The 16,516-nt window shown below is 40.3% G+C and overlaps 1 protein-coding gene across 2 annotated transcripts in view; it reads left to right on the forward strand.

The window, feature by feature from the left end:
* Positions 1-16,516, forward strand: part of TRAF3 (TNF receptor associated factor 3) — a 111,493-nt gene that overhangs the window by 62,576 nt on the left and 32,401 nt on the right. The window lies entirely within an intron of this gene.

Genomic DNA, 16,516 nt, shown 5'->3' on the forward strand with positions numbered 1-16,516 from the left:
TCCAAAGTGAGATTTAATACATAGCTATTTTTGATAAATTCATAAGTATCAAGAAAACTGGTATTTAAGATTTTATTTATAATCACAGTACCATTCAGTTTTCCCCAATAGTCTCAAATTTTTTTAGTTTGTTTGAAGCAGAGTCCAAACAGTTGCGTTCCGTTGATCTGTCTCTTAAGTCTCTGTTAATCGCTTGGTTGCTCCGCCCTATCCCTTTTCTTCCTTGCATTCTCTTTGTTGGAAAATCCAGGCTGGTTGTTCTATAGTCAGAGGTGTCCCTGTTTTGACTTTTGCTGTTTACATTGAACGTGTTCTTCTGTCCCAGGAGGTGGTAAGTAGATGTGGAGGTTCCACCGGCTCAGCTGTTGAGCACATGCGCTCAGAGGTGGTGGTGTGTGCCCTCACCAGGAGGCACACAACTGCTGTGGTCCTAGTGGTGCTCAGCGCCTGAGATACTAATTGTTTAGTTACCCTAAGGGACAGTTCAAATAGGAAAAATAGGACAAATGCCTGATTCTTCCTCTTTACGGGTCTCAAAATAATGAGATGATCTCATAGCCGCTCCACAAGTGACCAGGGATTGAGTGTCAGTATAAACTCATGAATTTAAACGTGTGACGTGTTTTAATCCATTGCAATTATTATTCTCATAGATGCTAGAATTGTGCCACTTTTGCCAGTGGAGCCTCTTTGAGTTACCTTCTTGTCCTTTGGCATGACTCGTAGCCTTCCTTTCCTTGCTCTCTGAAATGGTGAGATGTTTCGGATTCGTTTTGTACTTTTTCACCCCAGACCTGGAATTGGTTACTTCTCTAAGCAGCTCTGGGTCCCTCTTGTGGAAAATGGTATCTTGAGACCACAGTCCAGGAACGAGGGATACTCATTTCTGCAGGGCTGGTTATTGTCCTGGGCCTTTTTGGTGGACAGCCAGGAAATATACTTTTTATTTATTTATTTATTTATTTTTTTAAATTTTTTATTTTTTAGGAAATATACTTTTTAATCATGAGTTCATACTAATACTTTTGTTTCAAATTTAGGATTATATGGTTTTTACTTCTTTGATTTTACATTGATGTGTCTTTTCTCTTGTGCTAAAAGTCTTGGTTCCTAACAACATTCACATCATTACTTGTTTTAACCTTTAAAATAAACGTGGTAGTTTTAGAATAATAATACTAACATATCACCAACCAGTGTATGATTTCTTTAATGTTATTATTTTTTTAAATATTTATTTATTTATTTGGCTTGTTGGGTCTTAGTTGCAGCACATGGGATCTTTTATTTAAGTGGCATGCAGACTTCTCTCTAGTTGTGGTGCACAGGCTCCAGGGCACATGGGCACAGTAGATGCATCACATGGGCTCTCTTGTTGTGGTGCATGGGCTCTAGAGCATGCTGGCTTATTTGCCATGTGGCATGTGGGGTCTTAGTTCCCCCACCAGGGATCGAACCCGTGTGCCCTTGGAAGGCAGATTCTTAACCACTGGACCACCAGGGAAGTTCCCAACCAGTATATGATTATTGAAAACTGTTTCAGATTTTTTGCAGTTCGTTTTGTCCTTAGGGTGTATCCCTAGGAATGTTCTGCCAAATTATTAATTTTCAAACTCATTTGAACCAGTTCCTCAGTATGCCACACATTCATTTATTTTATTTTTAGTTTAAGGAATAGCTTCTTTTTAAATTTTGTGTTAGACATTTATAAAGAATATTTTCATGGCTCCAAGACAAAATAAAGTATTTTCAGAAATCTAGGTTTCAGTCCTGATCTTTATACCCTGTTTCTTCCCTCCTCCACAGTAACTTTTTGTTAGTTTTTGGTTTATCTGTCTACTTGTGTAACATAAGTATGTGTGTGTCTCTGTATGTGTGTGTGTGTACACCCACAGCCCTTGTTCTTAGAAAACGGTAGTATACAATACAAGCTTTTTTTTTTTTTTTAATTTAACAGCATATCATGAGCTCACACCATAGCAGTATATATTCTCCTGGTTCTTTTCTACAGCTGTATAGTATTCCATCATGTTGGCTGTACTACAGAAAAAAACTAACTTTAAAAAATATGTTGGCATTAATCAGTATATGTTTCTCCTGCATATAAATGTCATCAATTTATCCAATTGCAGATTTCTCAGTAATTTTGGGACCTTGCAAGTACATCACTTGTCTTGGCCTGGTTTTCCTTATGTATAAAATGAGAGGCTTGGACTACAAGCTCAATATGGGTTATTTTAGCTGGAAAAGACTGTGGATGAGTAAACGGAACCTGAGAGCATCTCACTAGCGCTGGAGTGAGCACCCTGTAACCAGGGCCACAGTGGCAATGGGGAGTTAGGTTGGGGGCGATGCAATCTTGATGAATGATTGGGTGTCAGAATCAGGGAGGCAGAGACAATTCTGCCTTGGGCAGCTGGCTGGGTGATGGTGTCACTCCCTGGGATGGGAGTAGGTTGTTTCCGAGTAGGTAGAGGTGCTTCGGACAGGAATGGGAAGCACCGAGATGACGAATTCCGTCTGGGCTGCATTGACCATGAGGCTCCTGTGCAGCACAGCAAAGTGAGGGGGGCTGTGTGGGGCTCCGTGAGGGTGGGGCTTAGAGCCCAAGGCTCATCTGTGCAGGCCTGATTGTCCAGCAGCAGAAAGGGGATCTAGATCAGCACCTGAACAGCTCCTGCCTTTCAACCACAGGTAGAAATGGGAAAGTCTGCAAAAGAGATTGGGGAGGAGCACAGAGCTAAGAGCCACTGATTTCTGAAATCCCATGCTGCATTCTAAAAGTGATTTAAATATTGTAATCCACTCCTAAATATGGCCATGTTTTATGCTTCTCACTCACATTTCCAAGTAAAGTTAATGCTCCAGGAAAAGGAACCTTATCACACAACCTGCAGCCAGGCGCCTCCAGGCCAGGCATGGCCTCAGGGCAGCACCCACCTGGAAAGGTGCTGCCCCCTCTTAGTTGCTTGTCAGGTGGGCAGAGCCTCCACCTCTCCCTCCCTCTTGTCAGGGTGGCAGGACTCTGGCCCTGGGCCAGGAGAGGCAGAGCGATTTGCACAGAGTCAGAGCTGAATGAATGCTTTTTCAAAAACCCTAAGTCAATTGAACCAGGCAATGATGGCTGTGCTGGGCCTCAGATAGCTATTGTTTTCCTAAAGGATTTAAGACCAGGTTTTATATTATGTTTTAATCGGGTTCCGTTCCAGCTGCACGCCTGTGTCCGTCTGTCTCTCTCCCTGTCTCTCTCTCCTGCATGGGGCTTTTCATCTGTGATCATGAGCTGTCTGTTTGTTTGGATAAGTCTCTAGTCTCCCCTTGTCTTTGCTTTCCCAGTGAGCTCCACAGGCCCGCCCCCTCGGCGGAGCGTTTGGCATCCGGTGTCAGGGGAAGAGTGAGTGTGCTGCGGTGTGTGCTTAGGTGTAGACTGCCAGAGTGCTTTTCTCAGCAGGCCACAGCTGTCTGTCTGTTTCTCCCTTCTCCCTTTATTGGCATCGCTTGGATGATGTTTTAATTCCCCTCCTGGGCTTGGTGTTTTGCTTGTTTTTCTGCATCTCTGTTGTCTTTAGTACTTTCTTGCTGGCAGGAGCCATTTTCTTTGTTTATCTGATGCTTCCCTTTTTTGGTTTTCCCCGGGCTTTCCAGTTCTTGGAACACCCTTTTGTCAGCAGATGTACATTTGTTTCCAGTTTCTAACCTCCAAGTAAAATGTAGCTCAACTTAAATCACAAAAGTAAGGAACATAAAATAAATCATTAGGGTAATGGAGGCACAGAGGAAAGAGAAAGGAATCCAGTCCAACTCTTTGCTGTATTTCTGAGTACAGATATGCCTCAGCTGTGAGAAAAGGGCTTCCTAAATAGCTAACTAGAAACTAGAATTTTATGAAACAGATTTCTCAAAAGAAACTTTTTCCATTTGTAAAGGGTAAAAATATGGCCTCATAATACAATAAACTCATACCTAAACAAGTATCAAACAGTAAATAATGTAATAATAAAGTAATAATTCTGCTCTACTGGAAGGCGCAGAATCAGAATTCTCGAACTAAGAACACTAGACTCTGTGGCAGGCCCGGGTCCACAGTGCAGGCCTAGGACACCAGTTCTTGAGGCCACTGCTTCCTGAGGTTCTGGTCTTGCCTCCTGTTCCGTTCCTCAGAACGTACTGACTGGGGCCATTTCTTGGTCACATACTTTCCTTTCATTGTAGCTTCCTTTGCACTCTCTTTGCCTGGTGTATCTGTTGTTACTACTTAGCAGAACATTCTTCTTTATGTGTGTGGAAGCAGACATCCTCTTTCCAAACCTGATGCTAGAATGAGGATGGGAAGGTGAAGTATTGGCAGTGGCCCGAGGTTCCCATCACTCGCGTGGCCCAGAGTGCTAACCAGAGGCACGTGTGTCCAGTCTGTGGGTGCTGTAACCTCTGAGCTGCTTCCCCAAATCAGGCTGTTAAACACTGGTCTGTAGGTCCCTAAAAGTTGCCTCCTCCACCATCTCTTTAAGGCATTTGACTGAGTTTGCATAATTTTTCTTCATCAACACAATAATTATTATAAACATTATAGGATTTCATTAACCTATAATGATCACATCTACACTTTAGGATTAAGGTAGAATTTAACAATTTTTATACCCACATATATATAAGGTATATATGTAATAAAGGTATCTATATTTAAATTGAGAAATCTAGTCACGGGTTTCCACAATTGTCCGTTTTGGAAGCTTCCAAAGATGTGCCTTTGCTTATGTACCACCCCTTCTGTGCCTCTGCGTGGGGCACACGTGAGATTCCTGGCCCACCTCCAGGTCAGTGTGAATGACCAGATACAGTTGTAGATAGAATTTACCATCAGATATTTTAGAAAAAATTAGCATTTTAATTTTATATGTTTGTTTTAGAGAATTATAGTAAGAACCAAGGAACTTTTTTTTTTTTTACAATGGTTTTTACTTTGGGGGCTTTGAACATGGTATTGGCCCTTGTCACTGCACTTACAGCAGGTGGTGTTGTTCTAGCCGAGGATCAGGCAGTGCTAACTCCAGTGGACACTTGTTTACCGTCTACACTGGCACTCAGTGAGGTCCATGTTTGGTGTTTACAGTTTTCCTTTGGCCACTTTTTAGTTTTTCATTGCCTTTTAATAGTTTTACTCCTCTCCACTTTTAGTTTTTCTATTAAAATTGTGCAGTGGTATAAAATTCTTTGGATCTAAATCTGAACAGAGTTATATTACATCAAATTTAAATGTGCTAGCCATTTTTTTAGTGCTTTTGTTATTGCTGTTATTGTTTTCTTGCTGGGGTTGGTGAGAAATGGTTATCAGGCTCTGTGATAAAGAAAGAGATCAGAATATCTAAGCACCTTAGGCTTATTTTTCGTTAAAATATTTTTACAATTTTTTTATCATGAATAAATTCATCATTTAAACCATTTAAAATGTACAATTCAGTGGTTTTTATTTAGGATATTCACAGTGTTATACAACCATCACCACTGTCTAATTCTAGAACATTTTCATCATCCCTAAAAGAAATTCCATACAGTCACCCTGTTATTCTCCCCTTGCCTCAGCCGCTGACAACCACTAGTTTACTTTCTGTCTCTGTGGATTTGCTTGTTCTGGACATTTCACACAAATGGAATCATATGATATGTGGCCTTTTGTTTCTGACTTCTGTCACTTAGCATAACGTTTTCAGGGTTCATTCATGTTGTAGCACATATCCGTATTTTATTTTTTTTTATGGCTAAATAATAGTACATTGTATAGATATATATATAAGTTTTGTTTTCCAGTTATCTCTTGAGAGACATTTGGACTGTTAATGTTTTTGTCTATTATGAATATTGCTACTGTGAACATTCACGTACAAGTCTTTGTGTAAATGTTTGTTTTCACGTTTCTCGAGTATATACACAGAGTAGAATTGCTGGGTCATATGGTAACTCTGTGTTTAACTTTTTGAGGAACTACCAGACTGTTTTCTACAAATGATGAACGCTTTTATGTTCAACAATGTATGAGGGTTCCAGTTTCTTCATATCCTCACCAACACTTGTCATTTTCCATTTTTTTAAATTATAGCCATCCTGAGAGCTGTGAAATAGTATCTCATAATGGTCAGTTTTTTTAATGGTAATTTTTTAAATTGACAGAACATAAAATTAACTATTTTAAAGTGAACAATTCAGTGGCATATAGTACATTCACAGCGTTGTGTGACCACAACCTCTCTATGTTCCCAAACGTTCTCATCCCTCAAAAGGGAACCCCGTACCATTAAGCAGGTAATCCTTGTCCTTCTCTTCATGCCCTGGGCAACCATCAGTCTACTTTCTGTCTCTATGGATTTACCTATTCTATATGTTTCATATAAATGGAATCATACAGTATGTGACCTTTTGTTTCTGACATCTTCAACTCAGCATAACGGTTTCCAGGTTCACCCGTGTTATAGTTATAACCTGTATCATCACTTCATTTCTTTTTATGACTGAGTAATATTTATCCCACATTTTGTTTATCTGTTCATCTGTTGGTAGACATTTGGGTTATTTCCACCTTTTGAGTATCGTGAATGGTGCTGCTGTAAGCATGTCTGTACGTATGTTGGTTTGAGTACCTGTTTTCAGTTCTTTTGGGTATATACCTAAGAGTGGAATTGCTGGGCTATATGGTAATTCTGTGTTTAACCTTTTGAGGAACTGCGAAAATGTTTTCCACAAAAACCATTTTGTTTCCTCCAGCAATATATGAGGGTTCCAGTTTTTCCACATCCTCACCAATACTTGTTATTTTACTGTTTTGTTTTTTTTTTTAAGTTATAGCCATCCTGGTGGGTTTGAAGTAGTAACTCATGGTTTTGACTTGTAGTTCCCTAGTGACTGATGATGTTGAATATCTTTTCATGTGCTTGTCAGCTATTTCTGTGTTGTCCTTAGAGAAATATGTATTCACATTCTTCACCCATTTTTTAATTGGATAGTTTGTTTTTCTCTTGTTGAGCTGTAAGTGTTTTTTTGTATATTCTGCATACTAGACCCTTATGAGATATGTGATTTGCAGGTATTTTCTCCCATTTCGTTGTTGTCTTTTCACATTCTTGATAGTGTCCTTTTATGTACAAACATTTTCAAATTTGGTGAGGCCAATTTATCTTATTTTTCTTTGTTGCTTGTGCTTTTGGTGTCATATCTAAGAATCTTCTGCCAAATTCAGCATCATGAAAATTTACCCCTATGTTTTCTTCTAATAGTTTTATGGTGTTAGTCCTTATATTTTAGTTGCTTATCCATTTTGAGTTAGTTGTATATATGGAGTGAGGTGGGGGTCCAAGTTCATTCTTCTGCCCAGTTACTCAGTTGTTTCACAGACCATTTTTTTTCTGTCTAAATGGTCTTGACATCCTTGTCAAAAGTCATTTGACCATAGATGTGTGGGTTTATTTCCAGGCTCTCAGTTCTATTTCATTGGTCTACATCTGTGCTTATGTGAATCTTACCACTGTTTTGATTACTGTTGTTTTGTAGGAATTTTTGAAGTAGTAAGCTTGAGAAGTGTGAGTCTTTCAACTTTGTTTTTCTTTTTCAATACAATTTTGGCTCTTTGGGGTCCATTTTGCAATTCCATGTGAATTTTAGGATCGGATTCTTCATTTCAGTAAAAGGCCACTGGAATTTTGATAGGGATTGCACTGAATCTGTAGATTGCTTTGGGTAGTATATTAGTTAGGGTTCTCCAGAGAAACAGAATCAATAACGTGTGTGTGTGTGTGTTTGTGTGCACGCACACGTGCAAAGAGATAGTTATTATGAGGAGTTGGATCTCACACAATTATGGAGGTAGGCAAGTCCCAAGATCTGCAGAGTAAGTTGGCAACCAGGAAGCCAGTGGCTTAGTTCCAGCCTGAGTCTGAAGGCCTGAAACCAAGAGAACCAATGGTGTAGTTCCTATTCAAAAGCCAGGCTCAAGATCCAGGAAGAGTTGATATTTTAGTTTGAGTTTGAAGGCAGAAAAAAAGGCAGTCTCAGTCTGAAGACAGGCAGAAAGAATCCTACTTACTTGGGGGAGAGTCAGCCTCTTTGTTCTATTCAGGCCTTTGGCTGATTGGATGAGGCTCACCCACATTAGGGAGGGCAATCTGCTTTACTTAGTCTACCAGCTTAAGTGTTCCTCTCATCCAACACCCTCACAGAAACTCCTAGAATAATGTTTGAACAAATATCTAGGCACCCTGTGGCCCAGACAAGTTGACACATAAGAGTAACCATCACAAGCAGTGTTGCCATTATAGTAATATTGTCTTCCAATCCATGTACTTAGATTTGTTTTGGAAGAAACAAATATCTTGCCATTAATGGTGTGTTTCTTAATTTCGTTCAACAGTTGTGAACAAATCTTTCACCTTGCTGGTTAAATTTATTCCTAGGTAGTTTTTTTTTAAATGCTATTGTAAATGGAATTGATTTTTAACTTTACTTTTCAGATTGTTTGTTGCAGTTGTATAGAAACACGATGATGTTTCTTTGTTGGTCTTTGTATCCTACAACTTTGATTAATTCATTTATGAGTTCTAGTTGCTTTTCTTGTGAATTCTTTGGGATTTTCTATATATAGGATCATGTCATCTGTATATAGAGATGGTTTTATTTCTTTCTTTCTAATTTGGATGTGTTTTATTTCTTTTTCTTGCCCAATTGCTCTGGATAGAACTTTCAGTATAACATTGAATAGCAGTGGTGAAAGCATGCATCCTTCCCTTCTTCCTGATCTTAGTGTGAAAGCCTTCAGTCTTTCACCATCAAATGTGGGGTTTTCATAGATATCCTTTATCGTGTCAAAGAAGTTCCCTTTTATTCCTAGTTTTCTAAGGGTTTTCATAATGAAAGGGTGTTTGATTTTGTCAGATGCTTTTTCTGCACCAGTTGAGATGATCATGTGGTTTTCCCCGTTATTCTATCATTGTGGTGTATTACATTGATTTTCTTATATTGAACCACTCTTGCTTTCCTGGTACAAATCCCATTTGGTCATGGTGAGTAATACATTTAGTATGCTTTTGGGTTTAGTTTTCTAGTATTTTGTTGAGAGTCTCCTTCATTTTTGAAACATTTTTTTTTCAATAGAGAATTCTTTTTTTTTTTTAATGAGGTAAAAAGTTTTATTTTAAAGCTATTGTACATAAGACAATGCAATACAGTAACAGTGAAGATAAGTAATACAAGAAAACTGAATATGGAAACTTGATATTTTAACCAAAATCAATTCCAGAATACTTAAAAACTAAAATATAGTAAGCAATATTTACAAACATTTAGATGACAATGTAGAAGAGACTATCTGTATGACCTTCAGATAAGAAAAATATTTTTGAGCTCTCTTGAGGTATAATTGTAAAATAAAACTGTAATATATTTGTGTACAATATGATGATGTATCTATACATTGTGAAAAGAGTCCCACAATTGAGTTAATTAAGACAACCATCACCTCACATATTCACCAATTTTTTTGAGGGTTGAGAACACAGGCTCAATTCTCTTAGCAAATTTCAACTATACAATATAGTAATATCAATCATAGTCACCATAGTATACACTAGCTCTTCAGACCTTATTCATTTATAAGTAAAAGTTTGTACTCTTTTGCCAACCTTGACCCAATTTCCCTGCAGGAATACCCGTGACAACTACCATTCTACTCAGTTTCTATGAGTTTTCCTTTTTTTCCCCAAGATTTCAATTGTAAGTGATACCATGCAGTACATGTATTTTTCTGTCTAATATCGCTTAGCATAATGCCCTCTGGGTTCATCGATGTTGTCGCAAAAGGGCAGGATTTCCTTTTTTTTTTTTTGAGGCTGAATAATATTCCATGGTCATATTTAACTTATTCATTCATCCATTACAATAGAGAATTCTTAATTGATGTTTTTTATTTTCAGCCCTTCAAATATGTCATCCCATTGTCTTCTGTCCTCCATGGTTTCTGATGAGATATCAACTGTTAATCTTATTGAGGAAATCCTTTTATGTAAGGAGTCACTTCCCTTGCTGCTTTTAGAATTCTCTGTCTTCTAGCAGTTCAGCTATAATGTGTATTAGTGTAGATCTCTTTGAGTTTATTGTACATGAAGTTTGTTGAGCTTCCTGGATGTGCAGATTAATATTTTTAATCAAATATGGGAGATTTTTGTCCATTATCTTTTAAAATATTCTTTTCACATTTTTCTCTCCTGCCTCTCCTTTCTGGGACTCCCATAACATATATGCTGTTATGATCGATGGTGCCCCACAGGTCTTTAAAGCTCTTTTCAGTTTTTTTTTTTTTCCTTCTGTTACTTAGACTGGATCAACTCAATTGTCTTACCTTATCTTCACATCTCAATTGACCTTTCTTCAAGTTCTCTAATTCATTTTTCCGCCTGCTCGGTTCTCCTATTGAGCCCCTTTATTGAATTTTTCATTTCCGTTATTATGCTTTACAACTCCAGAATCTCCATTTGGTGGTTCCTTTTTAAATTTTCTCTGTATTGATATTTCCTATTTCATGAGGCATTGTTCTATGGTTTCTTTTACTTCTTTGAACCTAGTTTCCTTTATCTCTTTGAACTCAGGTAAAATGGATGATTCAAAGTCTTTGTCTAGGAGGAAACCCAGACATTAGACTTATAGTTTCTATTACTTGCTTTTTTCATGTGTATGGACCATATCTCCTTTTTTTTTTTGCCTGACTTGTAATTTTTTTGTTGAAAATGGACATTTTGAATATTATAATGTGGCAAATCTGGAAATTAGATTCTCCCCAGTATTTGTTGCTGCTTGTTATAGTTATTGTTTGCATAATAAGCTTTTTGAGCTAATTTTGTGCAGTCCAATATTCTTTATCATGTGTGGTCCCTAAAGTCTCTGTTCATTAGTGTAGTAGCTAATAATCAGACAGAGACTTCCTTAAGTGCCTGGAACCAAAATTATCCCTGAGTCTCTTCAGACAGGGTCTGTGTGAGTGTTGGGATATGTTTTCAACACTCAGTCAGGCAGTTGACAACTTTGCCTTAACATTCACTTCCTGCTTGTGCAGAACCTGAAGGTCAGCCGGGGGGAGATCTCAGGGTCTTTTCCAGTCTTTCCTGAGTGTGCACACAGCCCTGAGCATTTGCACGGTCTTCTAGAATCCCAGGAACATGTTGGAGCTTTTCAAAGCCCTTATTTCCCAGCATTTCCTGTCAGCCTTTTGGTTTGTCTGTTGGTTGCTTCAACCATTACTGATTGCCCCGGGCAGCAGCAACTAATACATTTGCCAGTAGATATTTTCAGTATACACCCCTGCCCCTACCAGTAGCTGCCTCAGCACTTGGGACAGTCCTGAGTTTGGTGAGGTAAAGGCAAGCCATTCAGGCTGGTCTTCTAGGCAGCCACCAGATATGTCATTACCTGCTACTGAAATTCTTTGCAAATGAGGTCTGTTCTACTCCACCCACCCACCCCCAGCCCCCCACCAAGAACCTGTACTGGGATTTCAGACTTTTATATTCCAGGCCACTGCCTCTTGGGGGATGGGACCAGGGTAAGGTAAAATGCCACAGAACTCATTGTTCTTACCAAGATTAAGCCGGTTTCTCTGGTGTTCCTCTGATCGTTGAAAGCTTTTGGTTAGTTTTTAAAGTTCCATAAAAGTTGTTTCTGACAGATTCTGCTGGCTTTTTTCATGCTTTTATTGAAGGATGGACTTTTGGAGTTCCTCACTCAGCCATTTCCACTAACATTACTCGCTAGTCTGTTCTTAACATTGTGACCAATTTTGAGTGTGCCTAATTTATGCACACCCCACCTGTTTCAAAAAGGAGTTAAGATAGCTTACAAAGGTAAACAGTACAAAAGATAAAGGAAATTATTATTAGTATTTATGTGCCTGTTGGTTGGAGGGCATTCGAGTAAAAATCGTGTCCTCCCTTGTTGCTGTTGAAAACTTTGGTCCTTCAGGTAGAAATTTTGTTTCCTGTGGTGATCTTGAGGTTTTCACACTCCCTGTTACGTAGATGGGAGGACACCTGAAGCAGATTCACCTCTGTGGTTCTCCTTCTGTATGACTTTGCGTGTAGTCTTAAGGTGACCCACCCCATCAGCATCCAGCTGTAGCAGTCAGTGCTCACTATTGTCTGCCTCTGAGCCAATTGTGAAAAATTTGCCTCCAATGGTGGTTTTCCTAAATCCAAAACTCCCTTTTCCTCAGGATACAATAGGTGAGTGAGTGCCTTATTTTAAGACTTAAAGACATCATTCCTATCATCCTAGTTGTTTTAGGAGGTGATTAGGTGATTCTTACACTTCAAATCAGAACTGGCTTCTTGCAGTGACCTTGATCGCTGGCAGAGTCTGGGATCGTAGTACACTTGAGAGTGTTCTTTTGTCCACCGGTCCTGGCACCTGCTGAGGTGTCAGGCTCCTGCCTTCCTTGTGCCAGTTATGGCCCACGTCAGCCGTCTCACTCATACAGAAGGGCATGGGCCTGCCCACTGGGCCCAGCTTGGGGTCTGTGTAATTCCTGTCTTGAATAAGCTTTTCTTTAGGAAGAATATTTTCCTGGAGCGATGTGAGTCTATTTGACATAGTGGCTCATTTGCTAGCTTTATTTGAGCAGAATATCCTTCTTTTGAAACTGATTCTGTGATAGAATTAGAGCTGCTTCCTATTTTGGTTTCCTGTATACTAGGTTGTCCCTTTTTCATTAGCATCACCCATAAGCTAATCTGAATATTTTTAAAAGGCCAAGAGACAGATAAAGATTTATACTTTAAAAGAATACATTTGACTACATTAAAATTAAGAATTTCTCTTCATTAAAATACATAAATAAAGTCAAGCTACAACAACCTAAGGGGAAGGTTAACTAACAAAAGATTAGCAGTCAGAATAGATGATTAACGCCTACAAATCAATATTTTAAAAGACCAATACCCAATTTAAAAATGCAAAGGAGGGACTTCCCTGGTGGTCCAGTGGCTAAGACACCACGCTCCCAATGCAGGGGGCCCAGGTTTGATTCCTGGTTGGGGAACTAGATCCCGCATGCCGCAACTAAGAGCCCTCATGCTGTAACTAAGAGTTTGCATGCCGCAACTAAGACCCAGAGCAGCCTAAATAAATAATTTTAAAAAAATAAAAAAGAATAAAAAATGCAAAGGAGACACAATCAGGCATTTCAACAGAAGGAAAAGCACAGTGGCCCATGAGTGTATGAAAAGATGCTAAACTGATTTAATTATCAGAGTAGGGAAGAAAAGGGACCGTCATCCGTGTCTGTTGATACCCAGTGTCGGTGAGGGTGTGGGTTAAGGGAAGCTTGTAAATTGGCAGCACCTGCATCCTGCCAACCAGCCATTCCTCTGCACTCCAGACGTGGCGTTCGGGGCAGGGACTGGCAGAGTCTTCCTGTAAAGGGCAAGGTGGTCAATATTCTAGGCTCTGAGGGCAGCATATACTCTTGTCACACAGTTGCCTTTGTTTCATTTGTTGCTCGACTCTTTAAAAATCTAAAAAGCATTTTAAGCTCAAGGGCCTAACAAAAATGGGCTACTGACTATATTTGACCCATAGGCTGTAGTTTGCGTAAGCCCAGTCCCCTGATCTAGAGTGCCAGAGTGTCAGCACAGACTGTCCATAATAGCAAAAACTGGAAGTGGTGTGATAAGAAAATAAAGTACATCGTGGAATATTTTACTGCAGTGGAAGTGAATGAAGTATGTCTACTGCACGCAGCAAACATGGGTGGATGTAATACTGATGGCCGAGGACTACATATGGTGTATCATTTTTATGAGGTTAAAAACAGGCCAAAGTATATTGTTTAAGAAGAAAAATATATGATAGTAAGAGAATTGTAAATACGAAGTTCAGGCTGACATTTACTTTTGGAGAGAGGCAGGAGGATGGCTGAGGAAGGAGCACACAGGTAGATGGTGACTGGTAAGTGGGTGACCGGTTCTGGGGTTTTGTTGTTGTTGTATTCTTACCTTGCATGTATATTTCACATAATCTTTTTATGTGCCAAATATCACATAATACATTTTTTGAAAGGCAGGGAAGGATCTCAGCCAGGGAGGTCTTAGAACCCACCCACTTGTTCTCCGTGAAGCAGTACTTTCTGTCCCAGAGTTCTGCTGAGTTGACCTCCTGGGAGGAGGAGGCAGGTGTCTTGGCAGCTATTGGGAGGTGCCTGAAAGAGCTGTAAAGAGAATGGCTAGACGCGGAGCCTGCTTTGTTCTGTGGCAAGAGTGAGATCGCTGACCCTGAGTGCGTCCTGTTCCTTCCCCATCCATGGTCTTGGCACCCTTGTCAGGAATCTGTTGACCATAATGTAAGTGTTTATCTCTGGACTCTCAGTTCTGTTTCATTGACCGTATGTCTGTCCTTCCTGCCAGCACTGTAGTATTCTGATTAACTTGTAGTAAGTTTTGAAACAAGGAAGTGGGAGTCCTCCAGCTTTGTTCTTCTTTTTCAAGATTGTTTTGTCTGTTCTGGGTCTCTTGTATTGCCATGTGAATTTTAGGTTCAGCTTATTAATTTCTGCAAGAAAAAAAGACCAGCTAGGATTCTGATAGGGGTTGAGATGAATCCATAGATCAGTTTGGGTAGTATTGCCATCTTAGTAGTCTTCCAATCTATAAACATGGGATAGCTTTCCATTTATTTATATCTTTAATGTCTTCAACTATGTTTTATAATTTTTGGAATACATATCATGCCCTCCTTTGGTTATATTTATTCCTAGATATTTTATTCTTTTTGATGCTCTTATAACTGGATTGTTTTCTTACTTTTATTTTTGGATTGTTTGCTGCTGGTGTATAGGAATACAACAGGTTTTTATGTATTGATCTTGTATCCTGCAACCTTGCTGAACAAGTTTATTAGTTCAGCTTGTTTTTAGTTGATTCTTTAGTATGTTTTATACACAAGATTATGTCATCTGAAAATAAAAATAGTTTTACTTCTTCCTTTCCAATCTGGATGCCATTTCTTTCTTTTTTTCTTGCCTAATTGCTGAGAAGGGGCTTTTTGAAAAAGGCTTTGAGCTGTCTAGGATGAGGAAACAGCCCAGTCCCTGTCAGACTTCCTGACCCTGGCTGGAGGAGAGTGTACCTTCTGTGTATAGTGCTGCAGAGTTTGCAGAGGGAGCCTACATATAATATCTCCGTGATGCCTGATAATGTCATGAGAATTAGGGGTAGTATCTGCTTTTCACGAGAACAGAAAAAGTGAGGCCAGAGGATAAAAGCTGTGCCCAAGGATCTGCCTCAGGGAAGGGGCACCAGGCCGTCCTTCCCACCCAGACCACTCAGGGCCGTATGCCCTGCCTGTCCAGCTCCTCCCCCAGAGCCTGCGATACCCGGTTCCCCTCCACAAACAGCTAATGGTGTTGTGTCTGCCTGCCCTCCTTATTGTCCTTCTCTGCTAGAACTGGAATTTTGCCACAAGTCCCACTCAGGAAACCCCTCATTTCCCCCAAACAGAGGTGCTAGCCTCCTGTTCTGAAGATCTGCAGCCCTTTGTAACCTCTCAGGTGGCATTTCTCGCATCTACCACTGGTTGCACCTGTTGACCCTGGAGTGCTCACCCTCCTGACAACTCCCACAGAGGCCCCTGAGGGTGGGGCAGTCTCCTTCCCCACTGTGTCCTGACATGCGAGGCACAGAGCTGGGTACGTCATAGGTGCCCAGTTAACTATTGAAATAAAACGTGGTTGGGTTGGCAAGCCTCTGCAGAGTTGCTCACCTGAAGAAGGGTTCTCCCACCCCTGTAGGAGGCCAGTGGGTGTGCCCTCCAGCGTTGCATGGCAGTGCCTGCTGACGGCCTCGCAGGAGATGGGCACCCACGGGAGAATCTGAGATTTGCTCACCGACATGGCCAGTGTGCTCTGCAGAAAACACGGTTGCAGCCAAAATGAAGTTGGGAGCATCAGCATTGGAATGAAGCAGGCTGTTGTCTCTAAAATCATATTTGTTGAATAGTTTACTAACCACTGGAGGACACATATAGTGGAGAACTGTTTTAGAAGGATGTTCGGCAGTGATTATATATTTTAAAATATACATCATCTTTAACCCAGCAGTTGTGTTGCTGTATGCTTGCCTGCGCATACAGAGGTGCATGCAGGAGTGTCCACTGCAGATTGTTTATAATATCAGCCAAAACCAGCCTAGCTCTCCATGAGCAGAAGTGGTAAACCATGCAGTGGAGTGCTGTGCGGCCCTTCACAGTAATAAACTGCATCTTTACCTGCTGATACAGAAAGGTGCCCAGGATGCGTTGTTGGTAACGAAAGAAAAGCTGTAGTTTCGTTTGCACGTGCCAGTGCAACACAGTGTGTGGGGGGGAAAGAGAAGACACGTTCTCTCTGTCTGCATTTGCAGTTTCTGGTCGTCTGTCTGCACCTGCACCGTCGCACCGGACACCGGGGGAGCGTCTGCCTCTGGGTGGCTGCAGTCCGGCAGTCTGGTCTGGGTGT

The sequence above is a fragment of the Hippopotamus amphibius genome, chromosome 4 (genome assembly GCF_030028045.1).
Source record: "Hippopotamus amphibius kiboko isolate mHipAmp2 chromosome 4, mHipAmp2.hap2, whole genome shotgun sequence".
Taxonomy (NCBI): domain Eukaryota; kingdom Metazoa; phylum Chordata; class Mammalia; order Artiodactyla; family Hippopotamidae; genus Hippopotamus; species Hippopotamus amphibius.